Source organism: Phalacrocorax carbo, chromosome 6 (assembly GCF_963921805.1).
Source record: "Phalacrocorax carbo chromosome 6, bPhaCar2.1, whole genome shotgun sequence".
Taxonomy (NCBI): domain Eukaryota; kingdom Metazoa; phylum Chordata; class Aves; order Suliformes; family Phalacrocoracidae; genus Phalacrocorax; species Phalacrocorax carbo.
In genome coordinates, this window is record NC_087518.1 from 35,690,156 (window position 1) to 35,704,430 (window position 14,275).

At 51.9% G+C, this 14,275-nt stretch overlaps 1 protein-coding gene across 1 annotated transcript in view; it reads left to right on the top strand.

Moving 5' to 3' along the window:
- Positions 1 to 312: 312 nt before the first annotated feature.
- TMEM121 (transmembrane protein 121) overlaps positions 313 to 14,275 on the top strand; it is a 39,619-nt gene continuing 25,656 nt past the window's right edge. Inside the window, exon 1 of the mRNA XM_064454706.1 lies at positions 313 to 431. The gene's annotated coding sequence lies outside the window, so the exon portion shown is untranslated. The remainder of the gene's footprint in view (positions 432 to 14,275) is intronic.

Sequence of the window (14,275 nt, forward strand, 5' to 3'; positions counted from 1 at the left end):
CGGTTTCCCCCCGGCGGCGCGGGGCGGAGGGGCCGTTGGGGACGGCCTCCCCCCCCCCCCCCCCTTTCCCCGCCGCACCGGCGCGCCGCCCCGCCGCCCGCCCCCAGCGCGCCTCCCGCGGACGACGGAGCGCGGCGCGGGGCCGCGGGGCCGGCGGCGGGGCGGCGAGCGGCGGCGGGGCGGCCCGCAGCCCCCGACGGCAAGGGCGGCGATGCGGCGAGGCGGGGCGGCGGGCGGCGAGGCGGGGCGGCGGGGGCGGCGGGCGCCGCGGGGCTGAGCGGCGGCCGGCCGGGGCTCCGCGGCCCCGCCGTGGGTGGGTGGGGGGGGTGGGGGGGCGGCTCACCCGCCCGCCCGCCCGGCGCCGCACCCGGCACCGCACCCGGCACAGGGATTTACGGCGCGGACTGCAGCCTCCGTAGCGGCCCCCGCAGGTAAGGCACCGCCGGCAGCACCGGGGGTTCCCGCCGCCCCCGCAGCGCGGCTCCGAGCATCATCCCCCCCCCCCCGCGCTTCCCCGGGCTCCGGACGCGGCACAAGTTTCCCCCGTTGCGGTCCCACCGGGCACCGTCTCCCTCCACCCCCGCGCCGCTCCGCCATCGGATGCTGCAGGGATGGGGCTGCCCCGGGCTGCGCCCCCCGCCCCGCGCCGACCGCTGGCCCTCCCCTCCGCGCCCCGCTGTGCCGCCGGCTCCCCCCGAGACCCCCCGCGGGGGAGCGGCGTGGGCCGAGGTCCCACTCGGTGAGTCTGGCCGCAGTGGGGGGGATGCCGGTGGGGCTGCGGGCAATGCGCGCCCCAAAAGAAGGGTCGGCGGCCGGGTCGCGGGGGGAGAGCAGAGCTGGCTGCTTGGGGTGATGCGGGAGAAGCCAATGTTGCTTTTGGACCAAACTTGGCTGCGGGAAACCTGCCCTCAGCACGGGAGCCCCGGCGTGGGACCCGCGGGACGGGGATGTCTTCGAGGGGCATGCTCAGAGCCTCCTGCCGCTCGGGGTGGTGGGTGCCTCGCCTCGGCCGGTGCCCGTCCCGGTGATGCTCCCCGGGTAGGCCTCAGCTGGAGGATGCGAGAGCCGTGTTTGATCTCTGTCCTCCCTAGGGACTGTGAACTCCCTCCAGCCCTCCTCGCAGCGGGGCTGAGTGCCGGAGGCTCGCCTTGCGGGCAGGGATGCTCCCGGTCTGCATGCTGGAAACCCTTCCCCTTTGCAGCCGACCTCAGAAAGCCAGCATGGGAGAGGTGGCACAGCCCGGCTTTCCTCACACGCCCCAGGGCATAGTGAGGGGTCGGCTGTCCCCTGGGGATGCTGTGTTCCGAGTGGGACCTTCCCCTCTCCTACCTTGCTAGCAGAGGCACTGCTCACCTGCAGACCTGATGTGCACGGGAGGACATGGGTAGTGCCAGGGGTCCTGCCTCACTGGCGCTATCTGGTGTGGATTTGACTCGGGGGGATTTTGTGCTCCTGGAAGATCCCCGTTTGCAGTATTTTCCCTCTTTTTCCTGCATGGTTGAACACTGTCACCATCCATTGGGCAGACAGGCTGTGCAGTTGAGCCTTGACTTACTGTGGTCGTGGGGTATGGGTCCGCAGCTCTGCCAGAGCCCACGTGGAAGTTGTGCTCAGCCCAGCGTGTCACCTGGAGAGCCTGATCTGATGCTCCTGAACTGGAATGGGGTCAGATCCAGAGTCCTCACTCTGACACACTGCTGTCATACTTCTTGTCAGGCATCAGGGCAGCTGGTGGGAGGGTTTAGGTGTGCCATGGTGGGTTTTGCCAGGGATCTGGATGCCTCTTTAGCTGTGAGCTGCCTTCATCTGAGCCTACCATAATGCCCAGTCCAGGTACCATCTACTCCACATCTCCCAAGCCTGCTGAGCCCCGTGGGTCCTGGGTAGCTCCTTGATCTGACACTGGGCTGGGCTGCATTCAGGCTGTGGTATGTCCATGTCGTGGCTGTACATCATAGGTGGCACTTGCTCTCTCACCCGGGTGCCTGTCAGGTGCAGAGGGTACCCTGGCCTCATCTGCAACAATGAATGTGAGTGCAAGAGTCTCATCACTGCATGCAAAATCCTCCTCCAGAACTCCCCTTCTCCTGATCACCACCAATGTAAGATGAAATAAGCATGGATGCTGCAATTTTGGGGCTCTCTACAGGTGTTGCTGCAACCAACAGTAGACCAAGCTGAATATAAAATGGGTTTTTCTCTAGTTCCCAATGCAAAGCTTTTGCCATCAGAATGAAAACAGATGTTTGGCTGCCTGTTTAAGCCAGTTTTACAGAAAATTGCCTCTTGTTAAGACACTAGTAGTACTAAGATCTCCAGCCCCGTCCTGTTTACTTCTGTGGCTTCAAAAACTGCCTCTGCATAAGCGTTCTTAAACTCCCCTGGACCTGGCAGAGCCAGGGTTGCTGCCAGAGAGGTATCCCCCCGCTCCCTTTAAGATATAATAAGAGAAATAAATACAAAAGACCATGCAAATGCTGGAAGATGATTTCAGAGCAGTGAGCTGAGGAAGGGAGCATGGTTTTGCACAGCGTCACAGCTGGAGCTACGGTCTGGAGCCAGAGTCCTCAACACGGTGTCCCCATGTACCCGTCCGGCTCTGGGCGCCCTGCTGTGTGCGGCAGGCACACCAAGGAGCTCTTCAAAGGAAACCCAGTGGAGGATCTGGGACCTAGCTCCTCTGCTGCTTCGCTGTGGAAAGGCGGCAGCAGCAGCAGGATATCCCCCAGGAGCACCGAGTAAAGACACATACCAACCTGGGAGACAGCCCTGCTTATTCAGTTATTTAGCCCATAGATCCAGAGAGAGTGTTTTCTCCTGCCTGTTTTTCTGCTTTAACAAATTGATAGGTTGCGGCTTATATTTTGCTGTGGGCCTCTAAAAGCACAGCTCGTGCATTGTGGTGGAGCTCAACATCTTGCTTTTTTTTATTTGGCTAATGGGACTGTGACAGGTCCCATTTATTTGGCTAATGGGGCGGTGGCAGGAGGGAGGTGCAGGTCCTGCTGCAGGCTTGGGGTGTCCTCCTGTGTGCACAGGGGGACAGGAGCGAGCTCACGATGGCCCTGAGAGCCACAGCAGGGCTCTGCTGAATCACAGCTACCTGGGCACTCCCTCTGCCTTCGCAGGTTGCTGCTGGTGCTCTGACAAGTAGCTTCATGTGTAAACGGGGATTTCTTCAAAACTGCTGGGAGGAGCAGCTGGCAATGGAATAGGTCTGTGGCAAAAACCTGTGTCTGTGTGTGTGTGTGTGTGTGTGAACGCCAGTATAAACAGGAGAGGGAAAACATCCAGAGTTATGGAACTGATGCAAATGGAGTTGGCTTCCTTCTCTCCCTGCAGCATCCTTTGTGGAAGGCATTTGCATTTCTCCAAAGTCAGTCCTTCCTTACCTGTCCCTCAAGCAAATCCAGAGCTACAGAGCAGAGGAAAGCCTTTTCACAAGGTGAGGGATGGCTTTCTGGATCTGGAGAGAGGTGAACTCAAAATATTTGAGAAGGAAAGCTCTTATTTTAAGGTAGCAACTCTGGACACGCTGGAGGATTGCACACACAGATTGCAGTGTGCTGTGCTGTTGAGAAACCATTCCTGAGCTCCCACCAGGCACCACACGCGGGTGATCCACCTGGGAGGGAGACGGGGGGCTCACACATGCCTCTGACCTTGCCCTGGCACAAGTCCGGGTTGCCGCCAGGACGTGCTCCCGCGAGCGGGTCCTTGGAGCGGTCCAGCATTACCCCGTTTAGATGTGCTGGGAGACCCCTGTGGTTCCCATCTAACGGCTACCTGCTCTGGGGTCCCCGGGTGTCCTCTTCTCCCCACCCTCAGTGGTGCGGGGGGCTGCTGGGACTGGGATTTGCAAACAGCTCCAGGGTGGACTGCTGCCATTTTGGAGGAAGCCTCCAGCTCAGTAGAGACACAAACAAAACACGATTTCATGAGCGCTCTAGCAATAGCTATTAGCTATGCGAAAAGGATTAACAGCTCTGCAGGACTCATCAAGTGTTTAAAACATAACTCAAGCATCAAAGGCAGCTCTTACGGGCTCACATTTTCACATCAAGTAACTCTGAAAATTCCTATCCAACTTAATTAAAACATCCACTAGGCTGGTTAAAAGCAAAAAAAAAACAAAGGCCTTTTTTCCTCAAGCACCAAGCCATTCTGAAGAGAGGAGTTTACAGAAAAGTATGCAGACTTCTTTGTTAAAGAATCACCTTTGTGAAAGTCTCCTATCCCCAGACCACTGTGTCTGATTAATCTCAAGCTTTCCAAAAAGGAAATAATTATGGTTTTTTTTTTGTTTTGGCTTTTTTTTTTTTTTTCCTGGCTAGGGACCACAGAAGAAGGATGAAAAAGTGAGAAGAGCTTTGTAGAGAAAGTTAGATAAGAGGGTGGGGGAGTGTCAAAACCAGACCTATAATAGGAAACAAGCCACTGAAGTGCTGGTGAAAGTACCTTTCATCTTGGAGGCTCCAAAGTCCTGTGCGGTGCACAAATACACACCAGAGCTGGAAAATAATTGGCAACAACTAGCGTCATGAGATGAAGTCACCACCTTCGCTGGCAGCAGAGTCACCACAGGCAGGTCGCCAGCGCACTTGCCATCAGTCCCTGACTGCCTTTGTGCTTGTTGGCTTTGTCACCGGTGTTGTGAGTTGGCTCAGCCAAGCTATTCTGCAAGACCCAAGGCCAAAGTTTTAGAAGCCACACTTGTGTGACACTTACATGAGGACGTGTGGTCCTGAGCTAGCCTGGCATGGCCAAGGCATGATGGTATTAACCAGCCCCTTCCCAAGCCCTTTCCTTGCGTGCTTGGTCCTGGGCAGCATCACCATCATCTCCCATAGGGTCGTGATTTCATTCTCCTTCCCTGTGATGTACCCAGTCTCGGTGATGTTGGGTCATCCCCAGGCTTCAGCATATATCCTCCCTGACCACTCTCACCCTCTTCTGTCTGCCTCAGAGGCCTTAGTTATTTCAAGTGCCCTGGGGAGACTTAAAATAGGTAGAGAGGCTCCCTCTGTACGAGGTATAACTGATGTGGTGTCGCTGGAACTATGGGTGCTTTAAACACAATATTTAAACTTAGTAAATGCTTTTTTGACATCCACAGAGGCTTTGAACATTTTAGGATTTCATTCCATTATGTTAATTTTGTTGGGTTTGATCAATAATGAATTAACATCCCCCCAAAAAAGGATTAAATAGCTCCTCCCTTTCCTCTTGTTTACAGGATTGCTTTCTTCTGCTTCTTGCTGTCCTGTGTGGTCAGAGGGTGCATGAAAGGACAGTACTGAGAAATGCCATCGGGGCAGAGCTGCTCCTACTGTATCTTCCCGAGATTTCCAGCACACCTTGCCTCTTACTTGGCTATTTTCTTGAAGCAGATTGTAGGACTTGTGCAAACAGCCTCCCGCCCCTGGGTACCCTCTGGGCTGACCCTGGGGACCTGCCAGGCTCTGGTGCTGGGGACAGCAAGCTGCAGTCATGGAGGGCTGGTGACATGGGAAGGTGTGTGAGCACAGACTCTGAGCCTGTGCACTCCGTGCACGGTTAGGATGTGAAATAAAGGAACTAGGAGGAAGACAGGATTTTTACATCAAGCGTTTATAGCACCTTCCTCACTTTGTGTCTAGACATAGCTATAAATGAGGGAGAGGGCTATTACCTAGGAATAAAACTACTGAAACCAGCCCTGGAGAGCTTGTTGCTGTATTTCCAAGGAACTAGGAGATTCCTTATGATTAATGTAACAATATCAAAGGCTATAAACCCACCGCAGTTGGGTACTGAGTCAGGGGACACACTTACAATGTACCTGCCACATGCAGCTCAGATTCAGCATTAACTACAGTCTCTCTCTAGCCCTTGGCCATTCCTAGGGCTGCTGCTTCCTTACAGATCATGGGTTCAGTTCAACTAACTCCATCGACTGCAGAGGCGTAATAAAACAGCCCAGTGATCACTGAGGTATAATTTCTCATTGCAGTGTGGACCAGCAGTGGTGTGGAGGAGAGGAGAGGCTGTGAGCAGAGCCCGCGCTGTGTAGCTCACTGGGAAACTCTGCCTTCACACCTGCTAAGTTCAGGCAGGGAAAGCAGGAGCACGCGTGTGGACAGCCTGTGCCACTGCTGACCACTCTGAGCGGTACCGTGTGTGTGTGTGGAAGCGTGGTGGGGGGCTTCAAGCTCCTGTACTGATGGGAAGTACCTGGGCTCTGAACTCAAAACCCCCAGTCCTCATGCCAAGCCTGACGTGCAAGGTCACGCCCCATAAATACTGGTGGGAGAAGTTAGACTGCAGGAATCTCAGTTTTTGGATGCAAATTCTTTCCTCTGATCTCTGTTTCTACCATGTCCAGCACAGCGGGGTCTCAGTCTCTGCCTAAGGCTTTGCAATACTATTATAGCATCAGAAAAAGTAATAAAGAAGAGGATGGATTCCTTGGAAAAATGCCATGAAGCAAACCACTGACACGCTTTTGACAGTGTCCACAGCTAGAGCACAAAGACTTATTTTTTCAGCTAAGAGGAACCTACCTATGCTAGGTCTGAATGATGGAGCAGAGTGGCAGGGGATGTCTCTTCTGAGCCCTCAGCTGAAGGGCTGTCATTAGAGGATGAAAAGGGGGATAGAAAGGGTCAGATGAAGGTTGGAACCTTTTGGGACCTGGTAGCCCACAGCTGACCTGCTTTCCGAGGGAGGAAGGATGGGAAGGAACAGCAGTGCCAGCAGTTGGTGCAGGAGGCAGCAGGTGGGGAATTTGGGTCAGCATCTTTTTGTCTGCAGGAGACACTCCCCAAGTTATGTTTCCTCCCCCAGGTTAGGTTTCCTCCTCCAGATGAGGTTTCCTCCCCAGACTGTGCACTGTGTCCAGGCTTTGTCCCCCCCTGGAATTTTCTTGTGCCATGCACTCAAGATTAGGAGGTGCTTGGGTAATATGGGCCTCCTAAGTACCTAAGATCTATTAAAAGCTGCTCTCATTTGACTCCATAAAGAGTGCTGTTGGGAATACAGCGATGCTTCTTGGATGTGAATAAATATTGGCCCTGAATGAAGTCGCTGATAATGGGAGATAAGTTATCAACAGCTGTTTAACCTAATATTACTTCCATACAAGATAACACTGAGCTTTTGCAAGAGGTTAATAACTAGATGCAGAATCCATCACTGCATACAAAGACACCTGACAAGCTGCAGCCTTAATTTTTCCCCTGGAGCTTTATTACAGCTGAAGGAGCATGTATCAGGGAAATGTGCTGGTGGGTCAGGCCTGGCTCTGGCAGCAGCCCGAGGCGATGCTGTTAGGCATGTGGCTCTGCGCAGTGGCTGGGGGACGAGCATGTTTCCCTGTGAGTCTAGCTCCTCCAGATCAGAGGAGCTGGGAGGGCATCATTATATAGTTGTAGTAGTAGAGCTTTTGCTGCTGCTTATCAGGCTTCATTCCCTATGCCGGGCAATGCTGGCACTGCACATCCAAGCACAATGATCACAGAGCAAAGAGTGAAGGAAGGTAGGTTATGCCTGGCATTAATAAAAATATTTGGGAGGTGGTGTCAAAACACAAAGTGTCCATCAATTACAGATCACCGGATCTCCACAAAAGGGAATGCAACTGATCCTATACAAGATTTTAGCCCACAGTTATGGGTATATTTTCCACATTGTCTTAGATGGCTACTGGTCTCTGGCATGTCTGTTACAGTCTTCTATTGGACCTATAATTCCACAGGGTTTTTAGAAATAAGTTGGCAAGGGCCAGAAGCACTTAGGGAGATGGGAAAGGCTCTGCTAGTGAACGGTGCTTAGCTCTGCAGCCAGCCACATGCACCAGCCTTCTCTGCAGAAGGGCTTCTCCCCTGACATTACCCAAAGCATAATGCTGAAGCAGAGGAGGTATCTCCAGCCACCTCCTCACTGCTGCGATGGAGGACACTGGCTGTTTTAATTATATTTTTCTCACTTGATCCAGGCCATGGATGCCGTGGCCTTTCAGCTTCAGAAGTCAGAGCCATCTGCTAAGGGAAGGGCTGGGATGGGATGTGGAGGGAGAAGACCACTGCCTGGCCTCGTCCCACTCCACCTGTGGGAGGCACAGAGCTCCTCGGTGCTTTCCCTGGCCACCATCCCCAGTGCTGCATGATCCCTGAGCATCAGGCAGACACGCGGCCATCAGTGTTAATGCCCAGTGGGGACACGCCTTGGGTGTCTCTGTAGACACTGATGGGTTCGACCAAGGCCTCAACAGAGGCTTCTGGCAGGAGCGGGGCTGGCGTTCAGTGCTCCTGGCTCCCAGCCCCTGCTTTGTCCAGCAGACCACACTGCTACTCAGCAAAGCTGGCTGCAGATGCTAGGATGGCAGCTGCAGTCCTATTGATCCCTGTGGGGATGATGAGTCCCAATGGAGACCCTTGGGAAATCAGCACAGAATATAAAAATCTGGCTGCAAAGCAGAGGCTCGGACTGTGACAGCTCTGCAGATAAACCTGTGTGAGAGCCCAGCTGTGCAGAGCATCCATAGAGAGCCTGCTTTGAAAGTAGATTTGATGCTTCGGCTGCATAAGGAAATCTTTATCCCTTCCAGGAGCCCATCACACCTTTCCTTTCTCCCAGAGGAGGCATCTGGAAGTGGATTCAGGTCCCTGCACCAGTGGAGGGGCAAGTCCTTGGTTTCTTGGGACCAAGTGGTTCTTCCTCAGGTCGTAAGGCTGGTCGTAAGAAAACAGATGAGCACCTTGGAGACATGCTCTCTCCAAACCTTCCCTGGTCTTGAGGCTGGGACGGCCCTCCAAAATGAAAGAGAAGTCTCTCCATTTCCTACCACTGCAACAGCTGTTGCACAAATAGATGGGGACGTAGGCATTTGCAGGCCATGCTGCACTCCTGGTGTTTAAGTCCTGTCTACTGAAATAGCTGGGCACAGCGGCTGTCTGTGCCTGCAGGCACTTTGGCCTTGGCTAGGTGGGTTGTTGAAAGCTGCTGCACTACCCAGCATGGCAGGAGCTCTGGGTAGTTGCTTTTGGGCTACCCCTATTAAATAGTTCATAGCGTTACCTGCTTAGGCAAGCGCATCTCTGGGGTCTTGCTAGTAACTCCAGTTAAGAAGAAAGCCGCTATTATTAGTCCTTGTATGTGGCTGTTTTTTCCCAACTCAAGCATTTCAGCTGAACTTTTCCCTCCGTGCTGTTTGCAAACCATGCAGCATGTGAGCATGCCCTCGCCCTTCCCACACATGAGACTGAGTAAGATAGCAAACAAATTGCAGGTCCCTGGTTGTCCTTAGCAATTAGCAGATAGCTCACGCTGTTGGCTGCTGCTGCCCTGGGATGGCTTTTCTATTCCCTGTGTGTTCATTTCTGCAGCAGCAACAGAGCCGGGCGATTTAGGTTAGCTTTCCTGTAGCCACCTGCTGCCCTTGCACATCATTTACATTGCAAGGTTGGAGTGTAGTCTGATAGAAACTTTATTAATAAAGATAACGAGTTGTTGGGTTATTAAAGTTAGGACAGCCTGAGTTGACCCCTCTGGATTTGTATGCCTACATTAAAAAAGCACAAGAAATTCCTGTAGATCTGCTGGCGGTACGTGATTGATTCCCTTGTGCTAAGGCTAGGCACGTTCTGCATCCAAGCAACTGCTCCCTGCTGTGGACTGCAACCTTGTGATTCTCTTCCAGAGCTGGATTTTAAGCTCCTGCTGCAGTTTACCTCTGCGAGCAAGATCCTGGCTGGTGACAGCTTACCTGCTTTTCTGCATTTCCCGGAGAACCTGCTGTGTAGTGGTTCTGCTCATCAGCACCTCCTCTTGCCCCATGCAGGCTGTGTGCCTGCACTTCGGCTTCCCAACCTGCTGGTACTGCACACCGGTGGTGCTAATGAAGCTCTTACTGCTGCTACACGTCCTTTTCCTGGGCAGCTTCCACATAATTAATTTACCTGTGGAGCCATTCTAAAGCTTTCTTCTAATCCCTTTGCAAAATATCCAGCTTCTGGTTTGCTCTTATTCAAATTCCTCTGATGTATCTTAAATTTCAGTGAGAATGACTGTTGGTTTTCAGCGTGCGGCACAGCCGTGAGCCACCTCCGGCTCCCCAGGAAGGGGATCCTCTTCCTTCTACTCCTCCCCATCCGTTCTGCAGTTACAGTAATATAATCACTGATTTGTTCAGTTCTTATTTCCCTCATAGAAATCAATCTCATGTTTTCTTTGGTTTCTCCTTTGATTTCTTAGCTTTTCTGATCTTCCCATGTTTTCTGCAGCTACACAACTCGTCCCACCTAAAAGCCAGCACAATTTTTCACCTCAGGTAGCATCGTGTGCCCTTAGACTTCGGGCAGTGCTAGTGCCTCCCTGGCTCGAGGTGGAGGTCATGGTAGGGCTTAATCACCCCTTAATTAATTCTCCCCTGCCCTCCTGTGTAACCAGGCTTTGGCAGTGAAGCGTGACAGTCCCATGTGGGTCAAATTCATGGGAAGAGAGGACTGTGGCTTTGAACTCCTTCTTCACACCCAAACCTAGCAGGGAGAGTAGAGGAAATTTATAGTTGCAAAAAAAAGAACTTTGTGAAGCTGTACTGCGCTCAATTTCCTTGGCAAAGGCAAAAGAAAACCATCCAGGGAAGAGGGAAGAAAGAGTAGAGGAAATGCAGCAGACATCAAGAGAAAATGCTGAAGGAGAGAGGAGAACTGGCACCCTTAATGTGAATCTAGGGGGAATTTATAAACCTGAAGTCAAATAATCATAGAGCTCGGATAGTTTAGGTCACATTATTGGGACTCATTGCTCTTCATTAACCTCCAGTCACCCAGGATCAGGTGTCAGCTCAACATCAAACTGCAGCCGATCAAAACTTTCTCCATTTGAAAAAATACTGGAAAATTGGGTTTTCAAGTGACTGAATGTGATTTCGTGAGGCACCTGCCTTCCTCAATACTGTTAAATCATTCAAGATCAAAAATCTGAAAATGGATATTTGGGCCTGAAACCGAGTACTGGGTTCCAGCCAGAAAAGCTGAAAAAAGGGTGTTGCATTTATTTGTAAGTGAGGAGTCTGTATTTTTCCCCACATGCTATGGGGGCTTCCTTCCCCCTGCCTCTCCAAAGAAGTGGGTCAGGATCCAGTCACTGCCTTCCCTGGAGAGCAACATAGAAAGAAACTTTGATTATTTCCACAGTGAATAACTTCATTTTTCAGCTATCTGTTCTGGGGATGGCTCTTCAGATATCTCTTCTGGGGATGTCCCACCGAGCCGGGGCTCGGTGGGACAGGAACATGCAGGGAGAGAGTAAGAAAGGTGCCGTTGAGCTGGGAAGGACAGCTGGCTCAAGCAGCTCTGGGATGAGGGTGGTCCATCACAGCCATTTATTTTGTTGGGAGAAAAGGTGGAAGTGGTCTGGAGAGTGAAAGAGGCTTTCCCAGAATAGCCTCTCTCTCTCTGAGAGACACAAACCATACAAGCCCCAGGTGTGCTGTTTAATTTCTGCCTTGCCCCTCTGGAATATAGGAATCCCTGCTGGCATGACAGAGGTATCAGATGAAAACAGCCGAGTGAGATGTTACTTAAAGCAGATGCTGTGTGAGGAATGTGTGTCCTGGACGATGCGGTGGAAGCCCAGGTGAGCAGCCCAGCTACAGGCAAAGGGACTGAGTTTGGATCAGCAGTAGGTGCTGATGCCGCCAAGCCACCCCTGATCAAGGGCTTTTGGTTCCACAGTGGCCTCCTACAAAGTTCAAAGCCACTGTATAGTGCAGGGTGGCTGACCGCACTTCTGCATTACATTCACAGCAGAGCAACCTGCTCAGATTGAGATGTAGCCAAAATGTATGCAATCCAGCATGCAACGTTATCGTAGCATTCCAGAAACTTGGTGGGACCCTGTAACAATGCTTGCCTGATGCATGCAGCGGGGGAAGTTAAAGGTCCCTCCTAAAACTTGCAGCCTGGTACTGTGCTGCTTGTTGGTGCTCAACAGGACAAGCTCTGTCTGTGTCCTGTGGTGTGGGGGTCCTTTAGTGGCTGTTGCTGTAAAGATTGTAGGGGACTCTAGAGTGGTATCAACAAGTACAAATGCAGACTTTCACCAGTAGCTTCTACTGGTCTTCTATATCACATTGTCTGGTTTAATATGAAGTGTCTGCAAGCCGTCGCTGGGCAGGAATTCATTATCAGCCAGCTGTCAAGCTTAATTGGGCTGTCCTGTAAAATATCTTGCATATAAGTAAATAAAAAAGAGGAGGGGCCATAAAAGGGCCAGCGTGTGGCACGTTCCTGTTATTTATAGGCTTCTCTGTGGTGCTTATTGCCATGGCAGCTATGAAGGTCAATGCTGAGAGTTGTAAAGAAATGCCACATATTTTTAAAAAACCACATTTTATAAATTAAGCAGGATTACGCATCCTGGTGGAGCTGGGAGTCAAGGGTGCAGTGTCCTGCAGGGAGCCCCTGGCCCCATGACAGCGGGAAGGGTGGAGAAGGGGACATGGCAGGTAATAGCAGGTCTGAGGGCTGAAGACTTTGGGGGTTTTAGAGCCCAGGTGCTACCCCCTGTCATCTCCTTGGAGAGGTTGGGAATAAAACCCAGCTCCCATTCTCTGTGCTGGGGCTGGCCCAGAGATCCATCCTTCCTTCTTCCAGCCTGAGTTTATTCATAGCCAGTTTATGCTCATTTATTCTTGAGATAGCACCGTCCTTTGGCTTATATAGCTCTACTCTCTTGCTGGTGCTTATGGCCCTGCTGCATTTGGCCTTGCTGATCCTGCCTTGGCAGGCTGGTGCGTGGGATTCATGCAGGGTGTACACCCCATGCAGCGTGGCACAGCACAGTGGCTCAGCAACCCCAGCCAGGTGCATTCCTGGGCTGGCTGGGGCTGTCAACAGCCCCTGCTGAAGTTGAGGCCAAAGGGCCCAAAAGTACCCACGTGGAAGATGCTAGAGATCTTTTCATCCAGTTTCTTTTCTTCAGGATGGAGCCCTCATTTACCAGCCTGTTTTTCATACATTTCTGTTTAATTATACTGAAGCCAGTGGTGATTGCTCGCTCCAAGCTTACTTTCTACAGCTGGCATTTTTTTATAATGGTCTTTCTACTTAAAAAAGCAAACAAAACCAACATCTCCATATGTTGGTTCTGTAGTTGGCAGGTAAAAAGCCTACTCCAGTCATAACCAAGCAGAATCAGCTGAGCATCTGCACCTCAGTCTCTACCTGGAAAGCAGCCTTTTACGAAAAAATGTCAGTCCTAGCAGCAGTGCTCCAAAATGACTCCCAGGGAGTCCTTTTATTCTAAAACTACTACTGGCTGGTGCCAATGATCCTAATTCCCCCATATAGCTGCTCAGCCTCTTTCTCTTGCTTGCGTCAAGTTGTTTCTTTTCGTCAGGGTATCATAGCTCAGCCTTGACGCTAGAAACCCAGGACTTTTAAGCTAGTCTTTCATGGATCTCTCTCTCCCTGTGAGAAAAGATTTCTATAAACCCAAATCTTCCTTCTCCTTACCTGGCTGTGGCTTTTCCATCTTTTGCCAGGAGCTTTTTCTCTAAGGAGTGGCAGAGGTCTGAAAAGGGCTGTTTCTCAGCAGTGTAGCTAGTGCATGCAGTGCCTTTCCTGTTGCCCTTGCTCCCCTGCAGCAGAAACCAAACTGCCTGTTTTCCCCTCACATGGGGATAAGCAGGTGCTTCTTCCCCTCCTGTTCATGTCTCTTCTCCTTGCCCTCCACAGGCAGCCTTAGCTCCCTGACCTCTGTTGGTGATGGACCTTTTGTATCCATGAAGTAAATGCTGTATCCCCACGACAGCCACCCCATTGGCTTGGGTGACTGCTCCCACCCCTGCACCTGAGCTGCGGCAAGGACGCGTTCCTCACCGTGTCAGGAAAGCCCCAGGGGTCATAAAAGTTGTTACTAAAATAATTGTTTCTGCCTGTTGATGGTAACCATACTTCTGTTCCTGCAGCAGCATGGGGGTTCACATGTATGTTTGTAAGCATTCAAGTTATGCTTTCTTAATAACGGTAAAGTGCCTTTGCCAGAGGCATTTGGTTAAAGAGTTGAAGTAAATAAACACACTGTGAATTTTTTTTGGAGGAAAGGGAAGTCATGGGCTGTCCTGGAGCTTATACAACTGCTCCACTAACATTTACTACCCTGTTGCCTACTGTTATTCCCATGGGCACGGTGGGTCCTGCTCTTAGAAATGAGCCCATGTGTGTAATGAATGCTAGGCAGTTGGTGCAATGCTTTCTCTGGCTCCTACAACTCCATTCAAGAGCTGTTC